Genomic DNA, 9,855 nt, shown 5'->3' on the forward strand with positions numbered 1-9,855 from the left:
ATATCGAGGGGAGATCCGACGGGCGTGAAGCGTACGTGACAAGTTAATAACCTCTTGCCGATCAGATAAATCTCAGTTTTACTGCGATTCCTGTCAGCGGAAGGCTCGGTCACCTCCTACGCCGATCTCTCCTTACGACGTCCTCGTATTTGCGCGTGCGTACCAAACGTACACGTGGCTTTACATATTTTAATGAGAAATTCTACGGCGAACGACGACGTTCACTCTTTCCACCTCCTCCTCCTCCTCCTCCTCCTCTTCCTCCTTTTCCTTTTTTCCTCTTTCCGAGCTCTTTACACTCCTATCACCCTACTCTCCGTATTATATATATTTTTTTTTGTTTTTGTTTTTTTTTTACACCTTTCTTCTCTTAGATATTAGGTGTCAACGTTCTATATCGTAACTTTTATCTCTATCTCTTTTTCTTCGTTCGTATGTTTTTTTTTTTTTTTTTTTTTCTTTTACAATACTATGAATAATCCCTAGCGAAAATAATGTATTAACGAGAATTTCTACGTCATTAATATATTAATAAATTAAATTAAGAATTAAATAATGTGAAGATCCGAATTGTCGGAGAAATCAAGAGGCACTTCTTGCCTCGTATCTACTGTTTGGTTCCTCGTAAAGGAAGAGCAAGGACAAGGTCGCGAGGGATCGAGGAACATCCCGGAGCTCGCGGGATAATTACGATCTTTGTGAAGCCCGAACAACACAGAGAAAAGAAAGGGTACATTGTGTACGTCGGCGTGCGTTCTAAGATCTACGTCAGGAAGGTGTTTACGCGGTTTCTTGGAAGTGAGTTGGCTTTTTGCTATAACTCGTCCCTTCCTTGATCCTCGAAGAGCTCGACGGTCTTCTACCTACCGCCCGTTACCACCCTGACGACCGCCTCTTAATGACCGTCTCAGTGACAAATAAACCTCAGCGGGACCATAGTCCGAGTGCGTATTTCTGTTTTGCTCGTTTAGATAATTGTCCGTCGACGCGAGCCAGAGTCCCTGAGTTCGTCTTCGAGAACGTCATTAAGCCGATCACTCGTAAGATCATTCGTGGGGCTGACCACCCTGCGAAGAAGAACCGAATCGATCGTTGGATCCTGATCTTATTCTACTCTCTTCAATTTCTTTGATCTTCTATAATTTTCTTACGATCCATCCTTCCTTCTAACGATGGAAGTCGTCGTCCTCCTTAAGACTATCTTGCTATCTCTCTCTCTCTCTCTCTCTCTCTCTCTCTCTCTCTCTCTTTTTCTCCCCTTCTCAACATCTCGGCCGCTGCACTTTATCCAAGAATCTCGAGGATCTTGATTTTGGTCTCGAGGTCGTCTCTATGAAGGGGGCAGTGGAAGATAGAAAAAGAGAGTGCAAAAAGGAAAGAAAAGAAGTAACTTGCTGAATTCCAAAACCTTCGTCTATCTCTTTCTCTTTTGCTCGTTCAAAAGGATCCTGACCGATGCCTCACGTCGTTTCGGCATAATTTTCGATGTAGCTCTCGATCTTTATGCAGATCCGGAGCAAACATCTAGTCCGACCGGCTGATTGGTATTCTCACTCGCGCGCGGCTCATCACTACCCTCCTACCGTTGAATTTATCGTTCAAAATTCGGCCTGCATTTTTATAGTGATAATCACTCGGCCAGAAAAGAGAGAAAGCGGACGAATTTTGCGATGGATGGATGGATGGATGGATGGATGGATGGATGGACGATTGGATGGATGGATGGATGGATGAATGAATGGATGGATGTATGGATGAGGGAAGGGGAAAAAGGAAGGTAGAGAAGGGAGAAAGAACAATGTGGGATGAGTGAGTGCAGTCACGACAGTGACGTCATGTTGGCTATATGGTAGCGTATCGTTGAGTGTGGGTAGATTAAAGGAGGACTTTACTGCTTCTCTTTTGACTCTCATACCTTCTCTTTCTCTCTTTCTCTCTCTCTCTCTCTCACTCTCTCACTTACTCTCTTTCTGTCTTTCTGTTTCTCTGTTTCTCTTTCTCTCCTCACATCTGTCGAGTAATTAAATGAATATAAATTCATAAAGAAAATTGTGCATCGCTAATTTATTAAGTGTGCTCGAAGTTATATCCATTGAGAGCTTGTCGCGTGTATCACGAATTTATCTGTCGTTTGAAATATTACCTATCATTAGTGCAAGATAATAACGTAATATCGAATGGGCCAACGTCGTAAAAACGAGCGAAGCAAACGAACGGAGTTCTCGTTGGAGTGCCAGTAAACTTTCTTGTCGCGGGCGGACGTAACGCGAGTTTGAACTCGCTTGAAAAGTAACATTGCTAACAATGAGACGGATAAAAGCGAGAATTATGGCGTCTGCTACGTCAATAGCCGGAAGAATTTTTTTTTCTTTTTTTCTTTTTTTTTTTCTTTCTTTTTTCTTCCTTCTTCTCTTTTCTTTTCTTTCCTTTTTTTTCTTTTTTTTTTTTTTCTTTTTCTTTTATCCTCCCGTAAGGATTCTTCGATTATCGATGTACATTAACGGTACTCTCGGGTACTTTCTAATCTATTCCCTCTTTCTAAAAATCTCTATTGCACACCTACGAACGTGATACCCGTAGGAAGTATCGAATGTGATCTTTACGCGAAGAGTATAACTTCAGAAAGAAAATTGAAAGAAGAAAAATTGAACTTAGGACATGTCAAATTATAAATATCAAAGAGATTATAGGATTTTATCGAAGGATCTATATGTTAAGTTAAAAACTTCTTGATCTGTCTTATTGACAATTTTTTTTCTTTTTTTTTTTTTTTCTTTTTCATTTATATATACGTATACATTTATTATTTATCTATATCGTTGTTACATATATACATATGTATATATATATATACTGTTTATTTATTTATTATAAAAAAAAAATAAATGCATATATATATATATCTACATAAAAAAAAAAAAAAAGAAAAAAAAAAAAGAAAGTTATTTCTCGATGAATCAAATTGAGGAAAAAAATAGATAAAATGAATCATCTATTCGTCAGGATAACGTCCTACATACATCCGGGGAAATCACGGATGTATAAAAAGGTGAAGGAGAAAGATGAAGTGAAAGAGAAGCTCATTCGAAAGGTTCAGAATACGGCGAAGGTACGAACGGTATTAAGATGTTTGGAAAGTAAGCAGAGCGCGACATCAACGTACAGCAACGTGAACACGAGGCAAGTCAGTCAGGCCGACAATGCTCGAACGACTTCTTTCCTTTTTTTTTTCCTTATTTCTTCTCTTTCTCTTGGTGAACCGCCCACGACGTGACTTCGTGTAAACCTGCCAAAAGGCGAAGAGGGTGGAGGACGAAGTCATACGAAGGAAGACGCCGCCACCCGCGTGCTCTGTCGTTTTCTCCAACGAATTTTTAGATGATACGATCTCTCTCTCTCTCTCTCTCTCTCTATCTATCTATCTATCTATCTATCTATCTATCTATCTATCTCTTTTTTGTTCTCATTCTTTTCGTTGTAGCTTTGAAAATCGTACAGAAAATCGAGAACGCGAGAAAAATCGTACCGCGCTCGTCGTCTTCCTCGTCGACCTTTAACACTAACACTTTTACGTCACATTTATTATTAAATTAAATATATACGATGAGCTTCTGATACTCGTATATACATATGTACGTACGTATAAAGCACATAATTTCAAGTGGAACAAAAAAAAGAAAAGGAAAGAAAAAAAAAAAGAAAAAAGAAAAAGAAAAAAAAAAAAAGGAAAATTGATCAGTATGCACACAGTTAACGAATATTCACGAGTCACCATTGCGATAATATGTTTGATATTTTTTCGTGGGATCGTGTCGTTCCTATTCCTCGTCGTTGTACGATCTAAGATCAATGATTTAAAATACTTTTAAAGCGTGAGAGAGTTCTATTCAAGGTGGCCCATCCGAGCTGCAACAATGCATCATAATCCGAAGAGGAACGGTGACGTAAGAAATGTAAACATGGAACGTGCGCTTTCGTTGCATGATAAGATTTGTCCGTTGAAGGAAAAAAAAAATAAATAGCATGAAAGGGAGAGAGAGAGAGAGTGAGAGAGAGAGAGAGAGAGAGAGAGAGAGAACGTAAGTCGAGCAGATAACACTCTCGCAGGTGTTTCAACGCTGATACAGAAGAAGCCGACTCTGCTCTCTTCTCAGGAGTGAAAATTTATTTAGTCGATGACATAATCTTTTCTCATTGTAATTATGCCACCTGCGAGAGATCGTTATCTTCATTCTGAGAGATTTTCTTTGTTATGATCATTTGATAAATTTTGTTAAATATTATTGAGAATTCACGCGTACACTCACGCACTAATACATACACTCGATATGTCATAATAAATTCAAGAGAGAATATGATAAGGGTAATTAGTCGTTGCAATTAATGCTCTCTTATCCAATAAGTCTCTTATCGCTCGTTTTTTTCCACGTAAAGAAAATTGCTAAGAGAAGGAGATAGACTAAGAGAATAAGAAAAAAAAAAAACAAAAAAAGAAAAGAAAAAAGAAACAAAAAAAAGGAAAAAAAGAGAGAAAGAGAAAAGGATAGGGGGAATATCGTCTGAAAGGCAACCGATATCGCGACAATTACGAGCGGATGATTCAGAAAAGCGCGGGCGTTCGGCCGTTCTCAAGGCTCCGTTTGTACAGCTCGAATTTCATCGTTCGAACTCACGGCATGACTCGCGACGACTTTCCTTTGCTTTACTTTAGTGTTGACTTTTTTCCAGTATCTTCGATCCGGTCGCGTCGAATGCAATTGGAACGATCGAAATGCCGGATCTCCTTGAATAACGAATCCGGGAGCGGATCGTGCTTGCGTCACTAGACCCCGCCAAGTTATCGTCCAGCCAATACTTCATACTTTTTAGTAGCATTCTAAAGTGTCACAATAATATCGTTACGATGATTTTTAAAACGTCTTTATGTCGAACCGAATATGATATTCGATGGGTTACAATAAATCGTTATTGAACGTTCGAACGAACAAAAAATTTATTACAAAAAAATTGAGAATCGATGTACGTATATTGATTAATATGTATTCATAAGTTATATATATATATATATATATGTGTGTGTGTGTATGTGTGTATCGTCGACGTTTAAGAAAAAAGTTTAAGGTAAACTCTGTGACAATAATAAAGCTGGTAAAGTTTGTATTCGGGTTTAGTATTAGGTCGACTGTCGAAGAGTCAACATTGAAGGACGGCGTATCCTACGGTCGGCGGCCATCGATCGGAGAATTCAACGGACAAATTTTTTTTATGCTACAATGAATTCGAGAAGAGAAATTATTACGACGCGATAATTGGATAAACAATTAAAGAATAATATATCCATCGAAATATTATAGGTATATCTTTATATAGATTAACATTATCCATTACAGATATATTAGAGTCGTTTATTTCTGATTCATACGTACGTACGTATGTATGTATATATGTTAGATAGGAATTACAAACGTAAACAGAATACTTAGGAAGCTATTATAATAACAACACAGTCGGTAGAGTGTATACTTAGCTCAAAGCCGAACCAGCCAGCGAGGAGTCAACATCTTGGAACATCAGCTCTTCGATCTATCATTATTCAGCAAATATTTCTTTTCTTTTACCTTTTTTTTTCTTTCTATTTCTTTTTTTTCTATTTCTTTTTCTTTTTTTTTCCTCCTTTTTTTTTCTTACGAATACCGCAACATTTCTTTTAATCCGATCGACAAGGAATTGCGCCTATTGTTATTAATTTTGCTATTTCACGTATTAAAAAAAAAAAAAAAGAAAAAATAAAAATAAAAATAAAAAAGAAAGAAAAAAGAAGAAGAAGAAGAAGAAGAAGAAGAAGAAGAAGAAGAAGAAGAAGAAGAAGAAGAAGAAGAAGAAGAAGAGAGAAAGAACAAAAGAAAGGATATATATCTTATATTATAAATCAGGCACAGGATCGTTTAAATGAAATATTAAATTATTTCATTGAATATGCCTTAAAGAAATAATATTTAAATTACTGTATAAACAATGAACGTATAAAACAACGAAAGATGTACAGTAAACGTCTGAAGTGTGGAGTTAGGAAAACAAGGTAAAAAGATTTAACATCGAAGGACAATCATTCATTAAAATCGATCGTAGAGAACTTCGAACGACGATTTCAATGGTTTTGTTGATCGACGGTATCGTGCATATCGATCGTGAATATGAAAAAGGTGCGAAACAGGTTTACGGGTCGTAAACGCTCGACTGAATCATCATTTTGGTACTTTGACGAACTGGGACCACCGTCCGTGTCTAAGGATTTCGAGTGAATCATCGTCGATACCCCAATACTTCTGATAATCATTTTCATCTTGACACGATTCCGAAGCTAGCGTAAAGGTATCCTGAGAGTTCCCTTTCGAATGTTTCTTTTATCTTTTCCTTCACCCTTCGGTCAGATCAGTTCTAATTTTTCTTTTTTCTTTTCTTTTTTTTTCTTTTTTTTTTCTTTTTTTTTTTTTTTTTTTTTTATGACTATAGTGTGTTAGCCGGGGGCCACATCAGTCAATCCTTCTTTCTCTTTCTGAACGGTCAACACAAGACGGATCCTGACACTGGCACAACGATCCAGGAGGACAAGCGGTAAGACCGATGATCTCAAACCGTCCGTTATTTCGCTCGTTACTTTCACGACGCACCCAACATATTGCTAAATTATTCTAACGCTAAGTAATAATTACTATGTCTCAATTCAGAAGCCGTTGGCAGCCGATTAAATTAACATTGCCGTTTACTTTCCTCGTAAAGAAAAAAAGAAAAAAAAAAAAAAAGAAAAAAGACTTTTCTCATTTCGTTCGGCTCGTGATTAATATTATTTAAAAGAAAAGTCATAATCTTTCGATGATATTTCGTATATCTTTTAATAATAACATTTTAATTTCTAGGTTAGTTTCTAATTATTTTGCGTGTCAATCGTCGATCGATTTTAGATTTATTTCTTTTCATTTTGAAAAATATTCAACTTGATAGATGTTTATATTTAATCGAATTCGAATTCGTCATCGTGGATCGTAGTGAGTCGTAAAAAAGAATTCGATCGGGCAATACAATTCTCATGCAAATGAATTTTTTCGTAAGATCGTGATCGATCTCGTAAAGATCATTGTAGATCTAACGGATATAACGTGTTTCACGAAGATCGCCAAAAGTGACGGGTGTTCTTTAAAAAAGAAAGAAAAAGCTTTGATGATTCGAATGGAGATCCGTGTTTACAAAGAACTATGTCACACTGGGAAAAGACAAATACGTGTTGGGAGTTTAAAATATTGGGTGGGATCCTATTGCCGGTTTTGATCCTTTGATAAGAAGAGAAACAACATACAAGGAAATCTTATACGTCGGAAGAGAGCAAGGAGCAAGCAGCAAAGATCATCGTTCTACCGTTTTCGGATACACGTCCTCCTCTTTCTCTATGTATAATACGAGGACGTTATATTTATCCGCTGCAAAAAGAGTATATACGGAGATGAGAAAAAGATATATATATATATATATATATATATATATATATATATAAAACGATAATGAATTTCGAGAAGTCCTCGTAAGTATAATTATAGACGTTTGAGTAGCTGCATCGCGATAAGCCGATAAGACGAATGACATTGAATTGTATCTTCGTTGACTCGCGAAACTCGATCTTTATGTCGCGTTAAACAATTCGATTGCGTAATGATAGTACAGATTGAGAGAAAAAAAAAATAAAGAGAAAATAAATAGAATGAAAGAAAGAAAGAAAGAAAGAAAGAAAGAAAGAAAGAAAGAAAGAAAGAAAAATAAAAAAGGAAGAAAAGAAAAGAAACAGTACGTATCTACGTACATAAAGAATCTTACAAATGTATTTTAATTAAAATATCGTATTATGTTTGCGAAAATTCACGATAGATTAAGGACAAATTGATTAAGGACAAATTGATTAAGGAAGAAACTACGAACTAAAACGATGGACTTCGAGCATTTTCATTCAAGATTATCTACCTCTCGTAATGCTATTGCACAACGATTCTCTTTCAGTTTCTCTCTCATTTCATTATTCTCTCTGTCATTTGTTCTTCGAGGTTGCTCGTTGGTAACTGCCGACAGCGACTGCGTCGTGGAGAACGAGCTAAGCGAGGGCGTGGTGGACCCTCTTACATCGCGTTATTTAACGTTTCTCTTCGGCACAGGTATATATAAATATACACACACATATATATATATATATGTACAAGCTAACTTTACTATTTCGCCGTTTATTACGAAGTTATGGATTTATTTTTATTTATTTATCCATATCCACTTCTATCTCTCTCTCTCTCTCTCTCTCTCTCTCTCTCACTCTCTGACTCTCTTTTTCTTTCTTTCTCATTATTTCACTAAATCTCTGATACGCAGAATGGAACAGATTGCTTTATTATTATCCGATCACCGACCAATAGTATCGCTCGTTTGATTTTATGGAGAAACGTGAAAAAGGTTTTCTCCTATCTCTTTCTCTCTTACACACACACACACACACACAAACACACACACATACACACTCTCAAAGGAGAAAGAGAAAGAGAACGAAAGAAAATCATTAATGCGTGACGTAACGGTGCGAATGAAACGCGTTGCGAAAGTTATTGAAACGAAACAGGTGGAAACGAGATCGTAGTCGCGGGAAATTATAGTCTTCCCTATCTTTCACCGTGTCTCTCTCTCTCTTTCTCTATTTCTCTATTTCTCTATTTCTCTCCTTCTTCTTCTTCTCCTCCTCCTCCTCCTCCTCCTCCTCCTCCTCTTTCTCGTTTACACCATCGACTTTTTTTTTGCCGAGTCACCTATCGATCGCGGACAGATATGAAGTTTATATGGAGACATAATTATTTGTCCCTGTCGTGTGCGTTATTATAAGTGATCTCCGTTCACTTTTTTTTTCCCTTCCTTAATAAAGGAAATGGAAAAAGCTATGGTGATCACGAAGTCACGAAGTTTCGAAGGAAATGTTTGCCAAGATTCGTACGAAATATGTAAACGAGAATTGAAGAAATTATATAGATGAAGGCATTTGGTGAGTTTATCGAATGGCGTGCGTCGGAGTTATCGACTAGAATCGTAATGTACAAAAACTCGATATAAAAGCAAAGAGGAAGGTCGGAAGAGGAGAAGGAGAAAGAAAGAGAAGAAGGAGAAGGTGGTGTTTGTGATGGTGATGGTGATGATGGTGGTGATGGTGGTGGTGGTGGTGTTGGTGGTGGTGGTGGTGGTGGTGATGAAGGAGGTGGTGGAGAGACTGTGAGTGTATCGACTGCAAAAGAAACTGGCTTTATGGCTGGCGATCATGCCGGCCGTGAGCACCGGAAAGTTCGATTATTATCGCTGAAAACGACTTCAGGTGAAACTAGAACTTTTCTTACTGACGGCTGACGCCATTACGACCGGAAAACGGAACTGTCGTCTCACTTATTTTGTCGATTAACGATCCGTACTCTACGGTACCTCGATCATTATCAAACGAACGAGTTCATTGACTTCGCTTCCACTTAAAGTTTCTAATTAAGCAATAATAAATAAAAATTATTATTATTATTATTATTGTTGCTGCTGCTTCTCCGTTTTATTCGATCTTTTTCTTTTTTATTCTTTTTTTATCTTTTTTTTTTTTTTTTATTTTTGTGTATTCTCCTTTTATTTTTATTTCGAAAAAAAAAAAAAATAATAATAACCTCTTTTATAATAGATCGAAAGATAGGATTTCTCGTTGCTTTAATGTTACGCGTGTTACGTTCGTATTTTCAATGATGAATATTATACATAACGGTTTGACGTTTGCATACAACATCGTCGATAAGCATGTTGCTT

General features: G+C 36.9%; 1 protein-coding gene across 2 annotated transcripts in view; it reads left to right on the forward strand.

Annotated features, from left to right (window-relative positions):
* The first annotated feature begins 5,915 nt into the window (after nucleotides 1-5,915).
* The window catches only part of LOC118441630 (uncharacterized), a 56,741-nt gene continuing 52,801 nt past the window's right edge, over nucleotides 5,916-9,855 (forward strand). Inside the window, exons 1-3 of one of the 2 annotated variants that reach the window (XM_085657022.1) lie at nucleotides 5,924-6,079; nucleotides 6,204-6,372; nucleotides 6,514-6,615. The gene's annotated coding sequence lies outside the window, so the exon portion shown is untranslated. Of the gene's footprint in view, nucleotides 6,373-6,513; nucleotides 6,616-9,855 lie in introns of both variants that reach the window. The other variant, XM_035866298.2, reaches the window with a different exon arrangement.

This window comes from Vespa mandarinia, chromosome 5 (genome assembly GCF_050613455.1).
Source record: "Vespa mandarinia isolate Hongniang chromosome 5, ASM5061345v1, whole genome shotgun sequence".
NCBI lineage: Eukaryota > Metazoa > Arthropoda > Insecta > Hymenoptera > Vespidae > Vespa > Vespa mandarinia.